This window comes from Bufo bufo, chromosome 6, assembly GCF_905171765.1.
Source record: "Bufo bufo chromosome 6, aBufBuf1.1, whole genome shotgun sequence".
Lineage (NCBI taxonomy): Eukaryota > Metazoa > Chordata > Amphibia > Anura > Bufonidae > Bufo > Bufo bufo.
Window position 1 is genome coordinate 216,319,980 of NC_053394.1, and position 19,092 is coordinate 216,339,071.

The following is a 19,092-nucleotide window of genomic DNA, read 5'->3' on the forward strand; positions in this document are numbered from 1 at the left end:
AATACAGCAACAGCAATACCCATGTGTTTGCACTACACACTGCTAGATACAGCTACATATGTATGGAAGTTGCTGTATTGGCTTTGCAAGAGGAAGAAGCATTGCTGCCTCTTCACTCTGCTAACGCATTGGGGTCCAGAGGTGTGTCCCTCATGAGACATAAAGTTCCAGAAGACTTTTCAAAATGTGATTATTACCTTTTATTAGTGTCTCTTTTTGCCATTTTCAGAAGTATTTTACTTTTGAAGTAAATTGATCTACATTTCATCATTTCATTCATCTACATTTTAGCATCTGAACTAGTGGAATACCTCCAATACGGGCAGACCACGCAGCTGGGGCCCATGGGGCAAAGGGTCCTGCAGTGGACCAATGGCCCCACCCCCTAATTACACTCATCACAGTCCAGCTCCAGAATATTATCCCTATCATCAGTGGGGAAAGCTAAATGACCTGTGATGATGTCATCACAGGTCATGTACATCTGGTAAATTAACTGCCTAAAGAATAAGGTAGTTCCCAGGTTAAATAGGAGCATCTCCCCAGGTCCTGTGATGACATCATCATCATCATCATGACAGGTCCTGTACATCTAGTAAAGGAACAGCACAGAGCATCATCACAGGTCCTTTAACCCCCAGCAACATGGAGAAAAACTGCAGGATGAGCTCTCCACTGAGACTAGAATGGAGTGGTAAGAGGAGGTCCTCCTTCCTCTTCATTTGCACCCCATTCCCTATCTTTAGTCATATCTCACTCATATCTATATAGTACTGCAGACAGATGAAACCACTATTACCTCATGTACCTCACACAATAACCATAATATATAACTGACCGCATAGATCTGTACACACTGCACTATTATACCTTGTACTTCTCATATCAGTACACTGCTCTCTCTATATATATATATATATAGTACTAGCAGAAGGACCTGGCTTCGCATGGGTATATTTAATTTCATGTTTGCGTGTGTCGTTAAAAGATATCAACAGTATCCCCCATAACAGTGACAGCTACAGCATCTCGCCCCTTAACAGTTACCTCCACAGCCCCCCACTCTTTAACACTGACCCCCCCCCCCCACAGTGCCCTGCCTCCTTAACCCCTTAAGAACCGGACTCATTTTCACCTTCAGGACCAGGCCATTTTTTGCAAATCTGACCAGTGTCACTTTATGTGGTGATAACTTTAAAACGCTTTGACTTATCCAGGCCATTCTGAGATGGTTTTTTCGTCACATATTGTACTTCATGACACTGGTAAAATGGAGTCAATTTCATTTTTATTTATAAAAAAATACCAAATTTGCAAATTTCCAAGTTTCAATTTCTCTACTTCTATAATACATACAGGATCTTCTCAAAAAATTAGCATATTGTGATAAAGTTCATTATTTTCTGTAATGTACTGATAAACATTAGACTTTCATATATTTTAGATTCATTACACACAACTGAAGTAGTTCAAGCCTTTTCTTGTTTTAATATTGATGATTTTAGCATACAGCTCATGAAAACCCAAAATTCCTATCTCAAAAAATTAGCATATTTCATCCGACCAATAAAAGAAAAGTGTTTTTAATACATAAAAAGTCAACCTTCAAATAATTAAGTTCAGTTATGCACTCAATACTTGTTCGGGAATCCTTTTGCAGAAATGACTGCTTCAATGCGGCGTGGCATGGAGGCAATCAGCCTGTGGCACTGCTGAGGTGTTATGGAGGCCCAGGATGCTTCGATAGCGGCCTTAAGCTCATCCAGAGTGTTGGGTCTTGCGTCTCTCAACTTTCTCTTCCCAATATCCCACAGATTCTCTATGGGGTTCAGGTCAGGAGAGTTGGCAGGCTAATTGAGCACAGTAATACCATGGTCAGTAAACCATTTACCAGTGGTTTTGGCACTGTGAGCAGGTGCCAGGTCGTGCTGAAAAATGAAATCTTCATCTCCATAAAGCTTTTCAGCAGATGGAAACATGAAGTGCTCCAAAATCTCCTGATAGCTAGCTGCATTGACCCTGCCCTTGATAAAACACAGTGGACCAACACCAGCAGCTGACATGGCACCCCAGACCATCACTGACTGTGGGTACTTGACACTGGACTTCAGGCATTTTGGCATTTCCCTCTCCCCAGTCTTCCTCCAGACTCTGGCACCTTGATTTCCGAATGACATGCAAAATTTGCTTTCATCCGAAAAAAGTACTTTGGACCACTGAGCAACAGTCCAGTGCTGCTTCTCTGTAGCCCAGGTCAGGCGCTTCTGCCGCTGTTTCTGGTTCAAAAGTGGCTTGACCTGGGGAATGCGGCACCTGTAGCCCATTTCCTGCACACGCCTGTACACGGTGGCTCTGGATGTTTCTACTCCAGACTCAGTCCACTGCTTCCGCAGGTCCCCCAAGGTCTGGAATCGGTCCTTCTCCACAATCTTCCTCAGGGTCTGGTCACCTGTTTTCGTTGTGCAGCGTTTTCTGCCACACTTTTTCCTTCCCACAGACTTCCCACTGAGGTGCCTTGATACAGCACTCTGGAAACAGCCTATTCGTTCAGAAATTTCTTTCTGTGTCTTACCCTCTTGCTTGAGGGTGTCAATGAGGGCCTTCTGGACAGCAGTCAGGTCGGCAGTCTTACCCATGATTGCGGTTTTGAGTAATGAACCAGGCTGGGAGTTTTTAAAAGCCTCAGGAATCTTTTGCAGGTGTTTAGAAAAGGCTTGAACTACTTCAGTTGTGTGTAATGAATCTAAAATATATGAAAGTCTAATGTTTATCAGTACATTACAGAAAATAATGAACTTTATCACAATATGCTAATTTTTTGAGAAGATCCTGTATTAATACCTACAAAAATAGTTATTACTTTACATTTCTCATATGTCTACTTCATGTTAGGATCATTTTGGGAATGACATTCTATTTTTGGGGGACATTACAAGGCTTAGAAGTTTAGAAGTGAATCTTGAAATTTCTCAGAAATTTTCAAAAACCAACTTTTTAAGGACCAGTTCAGGTCTGAAGTCACTTTGTGAAGCTTACATAATAGAAACCACCCAAAAATGACCCCATCTAAGAAACTACACCCCTCAAGGTATTCAAAACTGATTTTACAAACATCGTTAACCCTTTAGGTGTTCCACAAGAGTTATTGGTAAATGGAGATGAAATTTCAGAATTTCAATTTTTTGGTAAATTTTCCATTTTAATCCATTTTTTCCAGTAACAAAGCAAGGGTTAACAGCCAAACAAAACTCAATATTTATGGCCCTGATTCTGTAGTTTACAGAAACACAGCATATTTGGTCATAAACTGCTGTACGGGCACACGGCAGGGCGCAGAAGGAGAGGAATGCCATATGGTGTTTGGAAGGCAGATTTTGCTGGACTGGTTTTTTTGACACCATGTCCCATTTGAAGCCCCCCTGATGCACCCCTAGAGTAGAAACTCCAAAAAAGTGACCCCATTTTAGAAACTACGGGATAGGGTGGAAGTTTTGTTGGTACTAGTTTAGGGTACATATGATTTTTGGTTGCTCTATATTACTCTTTTTGTGAGGCAAGGTAACAAGAAATAGCTGTTTTGGCACCGTTTTTTTTTTTTGTTATTTACAACATTCATCTGACAGGTTAGATCATGTGGTATTTTTATAGAGCAGATTGTTACGGACGCGGCGATACCTAATATGTATACTTTTTTTTTTATTTATGTAAATTATACACAATGATTTCATTTTTGAAACAAAAAAAAAATCATGTTTTAGTGTCTCCATAGTCTGAGAGCCATAGTTTTTTCAGTTTTTGGGCGATTTTCTTAGGTAGGGTCTAATTTTTTGCGGGATGAGATGACGGTTTGATTGACACTATTTTGGGGTGCATATGACTTTTTGCTCGCTTGCTATTACACTTTTTGTGATGTAAGGTGACAAAAAATGGTTTATTTAGCACAGTTTTATTTTTTATTGTGTTCATCTGAGGGGTTAGGTCATGTGATATTTTTATAGAGCCGGTCGATACGGACGCGGCGATACCTAATATGTATAAGTTTTTTTTTATTTATGTAAGTTTTACACAATAACAGCTTTTTTAAAACAAAAAAAATGATGTTTTAGTGTCTCCATATTCTGAGCCATAGTTTTTTTTTTTTTTGGGCGATTGTCTCAGGTAGGTGCTCATTTTTTGTGGGATGAGGTGACTGTTAGATTGGTACTATTTTGGTGGGCGTATGCCTTTTTGATCGCTTGCTGTTGTACTTTTTGTGATGTAAGGTGACAATTTTTTTATTTAGCACAGTTTTTATTTTTTATGGTGTTCATCTGAGGGGTTAGGTCATGTGATATGTTTCTAGAGCTGGTCGATACGGACGCGACGATACCTAATATGTCTATATGTCTTTTCCCTATTTTTTACAATTCTTTTTAACTTTATTTTTGGAAAAGGACGCTTTTTTTTATTTTTTTTACTTGAAACTTAATTTTTTTTTGTAAAACTTACATTTTATGAACTTTTTTTTTCCCACTTTATTATTTGTCCCACTCTGGGACTTCAACATTACAGGGTCTAAACCCTGTTTCAATGCAGCACGATACATCTGTATTGTTCTGTATTGAACTGTTAGTGTCTTACACTGTAAGACGCTAACAGTTGCCTAGGAGACCCAGCCTGGGGGCTGGGCCTCTTAGGCTTCCGTACGTGCCAGGCCCCAAGCCTTGGAATGGCTTGGGGCTGCCATGGCAACCATCGAGTCCCCGCCACAGCAGCGCGGGGACCCGATGGATGAGGTGAGGGAGTGCAAACCTCCCATATGCCGCGGTCAGCGCTGACCGCGGCATATGAGGGGTTAATCCACCGGCATCGGCTTTATCGCTGATGCTGGTGGATGCAGCAGGGATCCGGCTGTCAGTAACAGCCGGATATCTGCACCGCACGCGGGGGGGGGGAGGAACGACTGCAGGACGAGAAAGCTCGTCCTCTAGCGCTAAGTGCCGGCGATTTAGGACGAGCATTCTCATCCTGGGTCGTTAAGGGGTTAAAATGGGATCTCCACAGCAGCCCATCCTCTTAACTTTGACCTTCACAGCAGCCCACCCCTATAACAGTGAGTCTTACAGCACCCCACTCCCTTGACAGTGACCTCCTCAGGGGTCCACCCCTTTAACAGCGACCCATCCAGCACACCGCCCCTTACCACTGAACTCCATAGGGGACTGTCTCCTTATCTGTGACCTCTACTGTTCCCTGCCCCCTTAAAAGAGACCTTCACAGCACCCGTCCCTTTAAGGCCTCTTTCAGACGGGCGTTGCTGGAAAAGGTGCGGGTGCGTTGCTGGAACACACACGATTTTTCCGCGCGAGTGCAAAACATTGTAATGCGTTTTGCACTCGCGTGAGAAAAATCGCGCATGTTTGGTACCCAAACCAGAACTTCTTCACAGAAGTTCGGGCTAGGGATCGGGGTTGTGTAGATTGTATTATTTTCCCTTATAACATGGTTATAAGGGAAAATAATAGCATTCTGAATACAGAATGCATAGTAAAATAGAGCTGGAGGGGTTAAAAAAATAAATAAAAACAAAAAAAATTTAACTCACCTTAGTCCACTTGATCGCGCAGCCCGGCATCTCTTCTGTCTCCTTCTTTGCTGAACAGGACCTGTGGTGAGCATTCATTGCAGGAACAGGACCTGTGGTGACGTCACTCCGGTCATCACATGATCCATCACCATGGTAAAAAAATCATGTGATGGACCATGTGATGACCGGAGTGACGTCACCACAGGTTCTGTTCCTGCAATGAATGCTCACCACAGGTCCTGTTCAGCAAAGAGGGAGACAGACAAGAAGCCGGCTCCGCGATCAAGTGGATTAAGGTGAGTTAAATTATTATTATTATTTTTTTAACCCCTCCAGCGCTATTTTACAATGCATTCTGTATTCAGAATGCTATTATTTTCCCTTATAACCATGTTAGAAGGGAAAATAATAATGATCGGGTCTCCATCCCGATCGTCTCCTAGCAACCATGCGTGAAAATCGCACCGCATCCGCACTTGCTTGCGGATGCTTGCGATTTTCACACAACCCCATTCATTTCTAGGGGGCTTGCGTTACGTGAAAAATGCACAAAGAGGAGCATGCTGCGATTTTCACGCAACGCACAAGTGATGTGTGAAAATCACCGCTCATCTGAACAGCCCCATAGAAATGAATGGGTCGGGATTCAGTGCGGGTGCAATGCGTTCAAATCACGCATCGCATCCGCTCGGAAAACTCGCTCGTGTGAGGGGGCCTTAATGTCGCGCGACACATGTCGTCATGTAGCCCTAGCTTAAAGCTGAACTACAGCAGTGAAGAAAAGTGGCTGGGTTGTTATGGAAACCTGGAGTACAACTGTGTGTATGAGGAGACTAAGAGGCTGCGAGCCTCTATTGGCTGATAAAGGACATGTGACCGTGTGCATGGCAGTTGGGATATCAGTTAAAGACTTGCAAACTTGTATTGACTAATGCAGGTAATGTTTTTGGAATATCTCATGTATCTAATCCTATCCTGTGTGATACTGTCTGCTGAGCTGTGTATCTAATCCTATCCTGTGTGATACTGTCTGCTGAGCTGTGTATCTAATCGTATCCTGTGTGATACTGTCTGCTGAGCTGTGTATCTAATCGTATCCTGTGTGATACTGTCTGCTGAGGTGTGTATCTAATCGTATCCTATGTGATACTGTCTGCTGTGCTGTGTATCTAATCCTATCCTGTGTGATACTGTCTGCTGAGCTGTGTATCTAATCGTATCCTGTGTGATACTGTCTGCTGAGCTGTGTATCTAATCGTATCCTGTGTGATACTGTCTGCTGAGGTGTGTATCTAATCGTATCCTATGTGATACTGTCTGCTGTGCTGTGTATCTAATCCTATCCTGTGTGATACTGTCTGCTGAGCTGTGTATCTAATCCTATCCTGTGTGATACTGTCTGCTGAGCTGTGTATCTAATCCTATCCTGTGTGATACTGTCTGCTGAGCTGCATATCTAATCCTATCCCGTGTTATACTGCCTGCTGAGCTGTGTATCTAATCCTATCCTGTGTGATACTGCCTGCTGAGCTGTGTATCTAATCCTATCCTGTGTGATACTGCCTGCTGAGCTGTGTATCTAATCTATCCTATGTGATACTGTCTGTTGAGCTGTGTATCTAATCATATCATGTGTGATACTGTCTGCTGTGTATCTAAGTCTATTGTGTCCCTGCCTTTTAGATCGCCGGTGAGCGATGTGTATACAGATCAGGAAGCGCTATGCGCTTCCTGTACTGGTCCAGTGGTCATGTGACCGCCGTGGCCGGGAGAGTGCAGGATATGTCGGGTTTTCTACAGACCTCGATCAGCTCTGCACTGAGGCTGTACATCGTTTTATTCTGCTGTACAGCGTTGTATTCTGCTGTACAGCCTCTCTAGGTGAATAGTGAAAAAATAAATAAAAAATTTGTGAAGTTAAATGTCCCCTAGAGGTCTAGTATGACCTTATGGGGGACGCAAAGTGTAAAATAAAAAAATAAAAAATAAAGTGTTAAAATAAAAAATAAAAAAAAGGTTTTACATGTTAGGCTACTTTCACACCTGCGTTAGGTGCGGATCCGTCTGGTATCTGCACATACGGATCCGCACCTATAATGCAAACACTTAGATCCGTTCAGAACGGATCCGTTTGCATTACCATGAACAAAAAAAAAAAATTATTATTTTTTGTTTTTGTTTTTTGTTCATGATAATGCAAACGGATCCGTTTTGACTTTACATTGAAAGTCAATGGGGGACGGATCCGTTTGAAAATTAACCACCTCCGGACCGCCTAACGCAGGATCGCGTTCCGGAGGTGGCAGCCCTGCGCAGAGTCACGCATATATGCGTCATCTCGCGATGGGCGAGATTTCCTGTGAACGCGCGCACACAGGCGCGCGCGCTTACAGGAACGGAAGGTAAGAGAGTTGATCTCCAGCCTGCCAGCGGCGATCGTTCGCTGGCAGGCTGGAGATGTGTTTTTTTTAACCCCTAACAGGTATATTAGACGCTGTTTTGATAACAGCGTCTAATATACCTGCTACCTGGTCCTCTGGTGGTCCCATTTGTTTGGATCGACCACCAGAGGACACAGGTAGCTCAGTAAAGTCCCACCAAGCACCACTACACTACACTACACCCCCCCCCCGTCACTTATTAACCCCTTATTAGCCCCTGATCACCCCATATAGACTCCCTGATCACCCCCCTGTCATTGATCACCCCCCTGTCATTGATTACCCCCCTGTAAAGCTCCATTCAGATGTCCGCATGATTTTTACGGATCCACTGATAGATGGATCGGATCCGCAAAACGCATCCGGACGTCTGAATGAAGCCTTACAGGGGCATGATCAATGACTGTGGTTATCACCCCATATAGACTCCCTGATCACCCCCCCTGTCATTGATTACACCCCTGTCATTGATCAACCCCCTGTAAAGCTCCATTCAGACGTCCGCATGATTTTTACGGATCCACTGATAGATAGATCGGATCCGCAAAACGCATCCGGACGTCTGAATGAAGCCTTACAGGGGCGTGATCAATGACTGTGGTGATCACCCCATATAGACTCCCTGATCACCCCCCTGTAAAGCTCCATTCAGATGTCCGCATGATTTTTACGGATGCACTGATAGATGGATCCGATCCGCAAAACGCATCCGGACGTCTGAATGAAGCCTTACAGGGGCATGATCAATGACTGTGGTGATCACCCCATATAGACTCCCTGATCACCCCCCTGTAAAGCTCCATTCAGATGTCCGCATGATTTTTACGGATGCACTGATAGATGGATCCGATCCGCAAAACGCATCCGGACGTCTGAATGAAGCCTTACAGGGGCGTGATCAATGACTGTGGTGATCACCCCATATAGACTCCCTGATCACCCCCCTGTCATTGATCACCCCCCTGTAAAGCTCCATTCAGATGTCCGCATGATTTTTACGGATGCACTGATAGATGGATCCGATCCGCAAAACGCATCCGGACGTCTGAATGAAGCCTTACAGGGGCATGATCAATGACTGTGGTGATCACCCCATATAGACTCCCTGATCACCCCCCTGTCATTGATTACCCCCCTGTCATTGATTACCCCCCTGTAAAGCTCCATTCAGATGTCCGCATGATTTTTACGGATCCACTGATAGATGGATCGGATCCGCAAAACGCATCCGGACGTCTGAATGAAGCCTTACAGGGGCGTGATCAATGACTGTGGTGATCACCCCATATAGACTCCCTGATCAACCCCCCTGTCATTGATCAACCCCCCTGTCATTGATCAACCCCCCTGTCATTGATCAACCCCCCTGTCATTGATCAACCCCCCTGTCATTGATCACCCCTCTGTAAGGCTCCATTCAGATATTTTTTTGGCCCAAGTTAGCAGAATTTTTTTTTTTTTTTCTTACAAAGTCTCATATTCCACTAACTTGTGTCAAAAAATAAAATCTCACATGAACTCACCCTACCCCTCACGGAATCCAAATGCGTAAAATTTTTTAGACATTTATATTCCAGACTTCTTCTCACGCTTTAGGGCCCCTAGAATGCCAGGGCAGTATAAATACCCCACATGTGACCCCATTTCGGAAAGAAGACACCCCCAGGTATTCCGTGAGGGGCATATTGAGTCCAAGAAAGATTGAAATTTTTGTCCCAAGTTAGCGGAACGGGAGACTTTGTGAGAAAAAAATTAAAAATATCAATTTCCGCTAACTTGTGCCAAAAAAAAAAAATTTCTATGAACTCGCCATGCCCCTCATTGAATACCTTGGGGTGTCTTCTTTCCAAAATGGGGTCACATGTGGGGTATTTATACTGCTCTGGCATTCTAGGGGCCCCAAAGCGTGAGAAGAAGTCTGGTATCCAAATGTCTAAAAATGCCCTCCTAAAAGGAATTTGGGCACCTTTGCGCATCTAGGCTGCAAAAAAGTGTCACACATCTGGTATCGCCGTACTCAGGAGAAGTTGGGGAATGTGTTTTGGGGTGTCATTTTACATATACCCATGCTGGGTGAGAGAAATATCTTGGTCAAATGCCAACTTTGTATAAAAAAATGGGAAAAGTTGTCTTTTGCCAAGATATTTCTCTCACCCAGCATGGGTATATGTAAAATGACACCCCAAAACACATTCCCCAACTTCTCCTGAATACGGCGATACCACATGTGTGACACTTTTTTGCAGCCTAGGTGGGCAAAGGGGCCCAAAGAGCACCTTTAGGATTTCACAGGTCATTTACCTACTTACCACACATTAGGGCCCCTGGAAAATGCCAGGGCAGTATAACTACCCCACAAGTGACCCCATTTTGGAAAGAAGACACCCCAAGGTATTCCGTGAGGGGCATGGCGAGTTCCTAGAATTTTTTATTTTTTGTCACAAGTTAGTGGAAAATGATGATTTTTTTTTTTTTTTTTTTTTTTCATACAAAGTCTCATATTCCACTAACTTGTGACAAAAAATAAAAAGTTCCATGAACTCACTATGCCCATCAGCGAATACCTTGGGGTCTCTTCTTTCCAAAATGGGGTCACTTGTGGGGTAGTTATACTGCCCTGGCATTCTAGGGGCCCAAATGTGTGGTAAGGAGTTTGAAATCAAATTCTGTAAAAAATGACCTGTGAAATCCGAAAGGTGCTCTTTTGAATATGGGCCCCTTTGCCCACCTAGGCTGCAAAAAAGTGTCACACATCTGGTATCTCCGTAATCGGGAGAAGTTGGGGAATGTGTTTTGGGGTGTCATTTTACATATACCCATGCTGGGTGAGAGAAATATCTTGGCAAAAGACAACTTTTCCCATTTTTTTATACAAAGTTGGCATTTGACCAAGATTCTTATCTCACCCAGCATGGGTATATGTAAAAAGACACCCCAAAACACATTCCTCAACTTCTCCTGAATACAGAGATACCAGATGTGTGACACTTTTTTGCAGCCTAGGTGGGCAAAGGGGCCCACATTCCAAAGAGCACCTTTCGGATTTCACAGGTCATTTACCTACTTACCACACATTTGGGCCCCTAGAATGCCAGGGCAGTATAACTACCCCACAAGTGACCCCATTTTGGAAAGAAGAGACCCCAAGGTATTCGCTGATGGGCATAGTGAGTTCATGGAAGTTTTTATTTTTTGTCACAAGTTTGTGGAATATGAGACTTTGTATGAAAAAAAAAATAAAAAAAAAAATCATCATTTTCCACTAACTTGTGACAAAAAATAAAAAATTCTAGGAACTCGCCATGCCCCTCACGGAATACCTTGGGGTGTCTTCTTTCCAAAATGGGGTCACTTGTGGGGTAGTTATACTGCCCTGGTATTCTAGGGGCCCAAATGTGTGGTAAGGAGTTTGAAATCAAATTCAGGAAAAAATGAGGAGTGAAATCCGAAAGGTGCTCTTTGGAATATGGGCCCCTTTGCCCACCTAGGCTGCAAAAAAGTGTCACACATCTGGTATCCCCGTACTCAGGAGAAGTTGAGGAATGTGTTTTGGGGTGTCTTTTTACATATACCCATGCTGGGTGAGATAAATATCTTGGTCAAATGACAACTTTGTATAAAAAAATGGGAAAAGTTGTCTTTTGCCAAGATATTTCTCTCACCCAGCATGGGTATATATAAAATGACACCCCAAAACACATTCCTCACCTTCTCCTGAGTACGGAGATGCCAGATGTGTGACACTTTTTTGCAGCCTAGGTGGGCAAAGGGGCCCATATTCCAAAGAGCACCTTTCGGATTTCACTGGTCATTTTTTACAGAATTTGATTTCAAACTCCTTACCACACATTTGGGCCCCTAGAATGCCAGGGCAGTAGAACTACCCCACAAGTGACCCCATTTTGGAAAGAAGAGACCCCAAGGTATTCGCTGATGGGCATAGTGAGTTCATAGAACTTTTTATTTTTTGTCACAAGTTAGTGGAATATGAGACTTTGTAAGAAAAAAAAAAAAAAAAAAAAAAATCATAATTTTCCGCTAACTTGTGACAAAAAATAAAAAGTTCTATGAACTCACTATGCCCATCAGCGAATACCTTAGGGTGTGTACTTTCAGAAATGGGGTCATTTGTGGGGTGTTTGTACTGTCTGGGCATTGTAGAACCTCAGGAAACATGACAGGTGCTCAGAAAGTCAGAGCTGCTTCAAAAAGCGGAAATTCACATTTTTGTACCATAGTTTGTAAACGCTATAACTTTTACCCAAACCATTTTTTTTTTACCCAAACATTTTTTTTTTATCAAAGACATGTAGAACTATAAATTTAGAGCAAAATTTCTATATGGATGTCGTTTTTTTTTGCAAAATTTTACAACTGAAAGTGAAAAATGTCATTTTTTTGCAAAAAAATCGTTAAATTTCGATTAATAACAAAAAAAGTAAAAATGTCAGCAGCAATGAAATACCACCAAATGAAAGCTCTATTAGTGAGAAGAAAAGGAGGTAAAATTCATTTGGGTGGTAAGTTGCATGACCGAGCAATAAACGGTGAAAGTAGTGTAGGTCAGAAGTGTAAAAAGTGGCCTGGTCTTTCAGGGTGTTTAAGCACTGGGGGCTGAAGTGGTTAAGCCATACTGTGTCATCTTCAAACGGATCCGTCCCCATTGACTTACATTGTAAGTCTGGACGGATCCGTTTGCCTCCGCACGGCCAGGCGGACACCCGAACGCTGCAAGCTGCGTTCAGGGGTCCGCCTGCTGAGCGGAGCGGAGGATAAACGGAGCCAGACTGATGCATTCTGAGCGGATCCGCATCCACTCAGAATGCATTAGGACTGGACGGATCCGTTCGGGGCCGCTTGTGAGAGCCTTCAAACGGAACTCACAAGCGGAGCCCCGAACGCTAGTGTGAAAGTAGCCTAAAAAAGAAAGGAAGTAAGGAATAAAAAAAAGTTAAAAATAGAAAAATAAAATAAAATAGACATATTTGGTATTGCCGCGTCCATAACGGTCGGCTTTTTAAATATATCACATGATCCATTCAGTACGATAAACACTATAATAAAAACTGTGTAAACAAAAGCCATTTTTGTCACCTTACATCACAAAGTGCAACACCAAGTGATCAAAAAGGCGTATGTCCCACATAATTGTACCAATAAAACCGTCACCTCATCCCGCAAAAAATGAGCCCCTACCTAAGAAAATCATTAAAAACTAAAAAAAACTATAGCTCTCAGAACATGGACACATTAAAACATAATAAAAAAAAAAAAATGCTATTATTGTGTTAAAGTGAAATAAATAAAAAAAAGTATACATATTAGGTATCGCCGCATCCGTAACAACCAGCTCTATAAAAATATCACATGACCTAACCCCTCAGGTGAACGCTGTAAAAATAAATAAAAAATGTGCTAAAACAACAATATTTTTTGTCATCTTGCCCCATAAAGTGTTATAATGAATGATCAAAAAAATCATATGTACCCACAAATAGTACCAATAAAACTGGCACCTTATACCCTAGTTTCCAAAATAGGGTCACTTTTTGGGAGTTTCTACTGTAAGGGTGCATCAGGGGGGCTTCAAATGGGACATGGCATCTAAAAAACAATTCTGCTAAATCTCCCTTCCAAAAACCATGTGGCGCTCCTTTTCTTCTGCGCCCTGCCGTGTGCCCTTACATCAGTTTACGACCACATGTGGTGTGTTTTTGTAAACCGCAGAATTGGGGCAATAAATATTGAGTTTTGTTTGGCTGTTAACCCTCGATGTGTTAAAGAAAAAAATTTAATAAAATGGAAGCTATGACAAAAAAGTGAAATTAAAAAATGTGATCTCCATTTTCCTTTAATTCTTGTGTTAACACCTAAAGGGTTAACAAAGTTTGTAAAATCATTTTTAAGTAACTTGAGGTGTGTAGTTTCTACAATGGGGTCATTTATGGGGGTATCCACTATGTAAGCCCTACAAAGTGACTTCAGACCGGAACTGTTCCTGAAAAAGTGGGTTTTGGCAATTTTCTCAAAAATTTTAAGAATTGCTTCTAAAATTCTAAACCTTCTAACGTCCTAAAAAAATTAAATGAAATTTACAAAATGATGCCAACATAAAGTAGACATATGGGGAATGTTAAGTAATAAATATTTGATGAGGTATCACTTTCTGTTTTAAAAGAAGAGAAATAGAAAATGTAGAAAATTACGAATTTTTCTAAATTTTTGGTAGATTTGGGATTTTTTCATAAATAAATGTGAAATATATTGACTCAAATTTACAAAGTACAATGTGTCACGAGAAAACAATCTCTGAATAGCTTGGATAAGTAAAAGTGTTCCAAAGCTATTACCACATAAAGTGACATATGTCAGATTTGCTAAATTAGGCATAGTCAGGAAGGGGGCAAATGGCCCGGATGTGAAGTGGTTAAAGAACACCTGTTTTCTGATGATATGATGCAAACATGATCAATGAGTATTAAGAAAATAGATGAATATTTCTAAAACATACTAATTGGGGGAGAAGTGTGAAAACTGGTGCTTTCAATGTCCAAAGGGCTTTGAAAGATGAGATGTGGAATCTGATTGGTTTCCATGGGCAGCAATTCCAGTTTTCCTCTGCACCAGTTTTGGCATAGCTCCATCATTTTGACTTTAAATAGTGCTAATATACTTCAGATCTCTAATGTATCTTCCAGAAATTTAAAAATGCTTGAATCAGCTGAAAAAGTCTGAGGAGGAGGGCCACTCAATGCAACCCACATGAAAAATATTGGCCAGTGAGTTCTTATTTTATTATATACTTATAGCTTTGACAATTTCTGCCAAAGTATATCTCACAAAAAAAAAACAATACCATGACTGAATAACACCACCATACTGTGATAAAATAACACTGACAGAGTGACTAGACAACCTCACTACACCTGTATACATTGCCGTATTTGCCAATAGATGCTAAAGGTCCATTGCTTAGGGTGGACCTAGCATACACCAGCATAAAGACTGTATTCATTTATTTTTTGAAACCCCTCCCCCGTCTCCTGCAGTAATTTCGGCGTCTTTGCAGCAGAAGAAGACAGTCTCTGAATCAAGACTAGAGAAGTGAGCAGAAAGTGTCTCCGAGTCTGTGATTGGCACAGCAGGAGTGAACCGGGGGCTGATCCACCAGTCAGAGTCAGTGACAGTCCATCACATGGAAACTGCAGGAACACCGATGAGGTAGAAAAGCGAGGGGTTGTGTCTGTTGCCTACAGTTGAAGCACACACACATATCACATGGCTGAGACTGAAGCCATGTGTAACTGTAAGTACTGATCTATACAACACTTGTTTTCATATGGGGGAGGTAGGTTCATGTGCAGTACAGCAGCCATGTACATTTCTTAAAGGGAACCTGTCATCAACTTCATGCTGCCCATACTAACGGCATCATAAAGTAGAGACAGGTGAGTTGATTTCAGCGGTATGTCATTTATAAGTTAAAAGTAAGTGGCTGCAGAGAACCAACATCACAATCATTGCAGACTGGGCCTGGAAAAGAGTCACGGCCACCTGAGAAGAGTCCTGGTTATTTATAAATTCCGGCTCTCCCGCTGATGACTGACCGTCTCCTACCGAGTTTTCTCCCTTACTCTCTAGGAGAGAACTGCCAATCATCAGGTGGGTGAGAGCAGGAGATTATGAATAACCAGGACTCTTCTCAGGTAGATTTGACTCTTTTCCAGGCCCAGTCTGCAATGATTATGATGCTGGTTCTCGGCAACCACTTACTTTTAGCTCATGAGTGACACACCACACCGAAATCTGTATTTCTGGCCCTCAGTGAGGTCTGCATAAAGTTGATGACAGGTTCCATTTAAGGGCCCTTTACACTGCCCAATGTTCGAGCAGATTATCATTAATAAGCATTCATATGAACGCTCATCGACAATAATCTGGATGTGTAAAGGTGCCACCGTTTACCAGATGTACGAGAGAGGCTACATTCACACTAGCATTTTTACTGGATCTGGCAGGGTTCAGCAAAAACGCCTCCGATACTGATAATACAACCATCTGCATCCGTTATGAACGGATCTGGTTGTATTATCTTTAACATAGCTAAGACGGATCCGTCATGAACTCCATTGAAAGTCAATGGGGGATGGATCAGTTTATATTGTGTCAGAGAAAACGAATCCGCCCCCATTGACTTGCATTGTGGGTCATGACGGACCCGTCTTGCTCTGCATCCCATGACGGAAAGCAAGTTTGCTCTCCGTTATGAGAACGCAACCAAACGAAACAGAATGCACCAAAATGTTCAGTTTCTGGTGTAAGTTATAGTAAATCTGGTGGACTGCAATATGCTCTGCTATTCCTGCTACGTCATACCCCATTTTTTGCCACTTTAGAAAATCTCAAAGTTGCAAATTATGTCACAAGTATAGCACCCACAATTTGCAACTTTTTAAAGCAACAATAGTGGCATAAATACATTGATAAATGCCCCTAAATGTGTTTTATTGCGTTTCCCATAATTGAAGTCCTAATATGTTTGTTAGAGACCCTAATTTACAGGTGTCTGTCTTACCAACAAACTTTGAAGGGTTTCTGTCATCAGAAATAATGTTATGTAGCTGACTGACATTAGCGATGTGCTAATGTCAGCAGTACATAACAGTATGCTTTATAACTTCCTGCCTGCCCCCGTTCTCTTAAAATAAGGACTTTTAAAATATGCTAATAAGCCCCTAGGTGCTACTGGGGCGTTGCTTCAGCACCTAGAAGCTCGAAAGTCAATCAACTGGACCTAGGCGTGCCAAAGGGTGCCTTTGGCACGCCTAGGTCCAGTTGATTGACTTTCGAGTTCTCCTCAGTGTTCCGTAAATCCCGCGACTGCACCGTCCCTTTTAGTATTCGCCGCATGCGCAGTGAGTGACGGAGGCGCTCCTGCTGTCGGCTTCCTTCCTTCGGCGCAGGCGCATACTGTTATGTACTGCTGACATTAGCACACCGCTAATGTCAGTCAGCTACATAACTTTATTTCTGATCACAGAAACCCTTTAAAGGTGGCCAGCGACAAACAAATGCCTTATGGGATCCACACCATTTATTATTGAAATTGATCAGATTGCTCAATGTTTTACATCATGGTTTGTAAATTATTGTTTACTGAGAAGTGCTCCGTAGCAGTTGTGTCCATTGCATACTGGTACAGTCATCTGAATGCAACAACTTCATTTGTTTCTGCTCCAGAAGCCAAGCAAAGAGGCAGGAGAGGAAGTAGAGGGAGAGCTGTGACAAACTCACTTGTTCTGGATCCTGAGATGCCGCAAAGAGGCAGGAGGGGGTGTGGGTTGAGAGACAATCAGTTAGATTTGTGCTTAAAGGGGTTGTGTAGTGTCAGGAAAGCTCATCAATATCAGATTAGTATAGGTCCAACTCTCAACATCTCCACTGATCAGCTGGTTAAAGAGGCAACAGGCGTAGCTTCTTCAGTGGTTACCTGCATGCTCTCTAGATTGTAGCGGCAGTGCAGTGTAATTACAGCTTTATCTCCTGTTCACTTGAATCGGAGTGAAAGGTGTAATTACATTGCACCTCTGCTACAATCTAAATGGCATGCAGGTAACTATGGAAAAGCATGCAGAACTTTGACAAACACCACAGCCTCTTCAACCAGATGATCGGCAGGGGTTCCAGGAGGCAGCTCCCCACCGATTTGATTTTGATTACCTATCCTGAGCATCCTGACATTGCACAACCCCTTTAAATCCTGAGGTCTTTTTGCTTGTTACTATTCATTACCCTGGTTTGTCTACCTGTGCGTTTTTGAGTATATTCGTGTTTATTGACTTGGCTCATTTACCAGATTACACATTTTGCCTTCTCCCTAGAATTTGCTACTGTGTATGACCACAGACTGTTTTCTGTCTTGCTGTTTATCTCGGTTTGCCCTGCTTGTCTCTGTTCTGTTACTAATGCTGCTTTAATTTTACCTCTCTGGTTCTGACCCAGGCTAGTACAACCACTCTACCTGATAACCTTGTGAATGTAACCTAGAATTGCAACCCACCAGCAGGGACCACTCAGGGTGAACTAGTTTAGTTTCCTGAGTGGGATTGCCCTTACTGGAGCAGCTGTTCTGCTTCAGGCAGGGCCCTACATAGTGATAGGAGTGTTTCAGGGTAAGTACTCCTTTATCCTAGTTCTCATGCATTTAGATGGACAGGTGACAACTTTGTTACACAGAAATTATATACACAACTGGACATTTATCATTAATTTTGGAGTTTTGCATATTTAATAAGTTTGTGTGTTAGTTTTACTTCACACTGAAATTGGCACTATTGTGTGAATGTATTTTACTCTGAATTAGAAAAATGTGAGTCTACAGGGGAGAGATACAGTTGTAAGTGGTCACAAACTGTGTAGTACTAAAGAAATAATATGGAGTAGGTGCATATATGCAGCACATGTTATGTGAAAGGTACAGTATGTACAGGAGCATACATAAGTGAGGGGTCCTACAGTAGTTTAATGGAGCCCCCTTCTTGTTAACAACCTGGGAAAGGAGGAATTGGGTTATTTCTCCACACTGTTTGTAGGACCTGTACTCAAGGCGCTCTCTCCCTATTAAAATAAGGGATGCAGCCACATAGTATAGGACCCTCACTCCAGGAGACCCATAGCCCCTCTGTTATTTCTCCAAGACTGGGTAGGAAGTCACCCCTCTGATAAGGAAATGTATTCATACACTTTCAGCAGGAATAAGAGAGGCATAGCACATGGTTTATTTCATGGGGAATGCAAGTATTTACTAAGACATGTTAGGAGAGCTGGCAGGTCCTCTTTAAAGGTGTAAATAATGAACCTTTTATTTTTGTACTAAAAATATTTTTTGTTTGGTAAAGATATTTTGTATACTTGTATAACTACACTGCGTGCAGAATTATTAGGCAAATGAGTTTTTTGACCACATCATCCTCTTTATGCATGTTGTCTTACTCCAAGCTGTATAGGCTCGAAAGCCTACTACCAATTAAGCATATTAGGTGATGTGCATCTCTGTAATGAGAAGGGGTGTGGTCTAATGACATC

At 42.2% G+C, this 19,092-nt stretch overlaps 1 protein-coding gene across 1 annotated transcript in view; it reads right to left on the reverse strand.

Moving 5' to 3' along the window:
• Positions 1-19,092, reverse strand: part of ZCCHC24 (zinc finger CCHC-type containing 24) — a 154,058-nt gene that overhangs the window by 14,336 nt on the left and 120,630 nt on the right. The window lies entirely within an intron of this gene.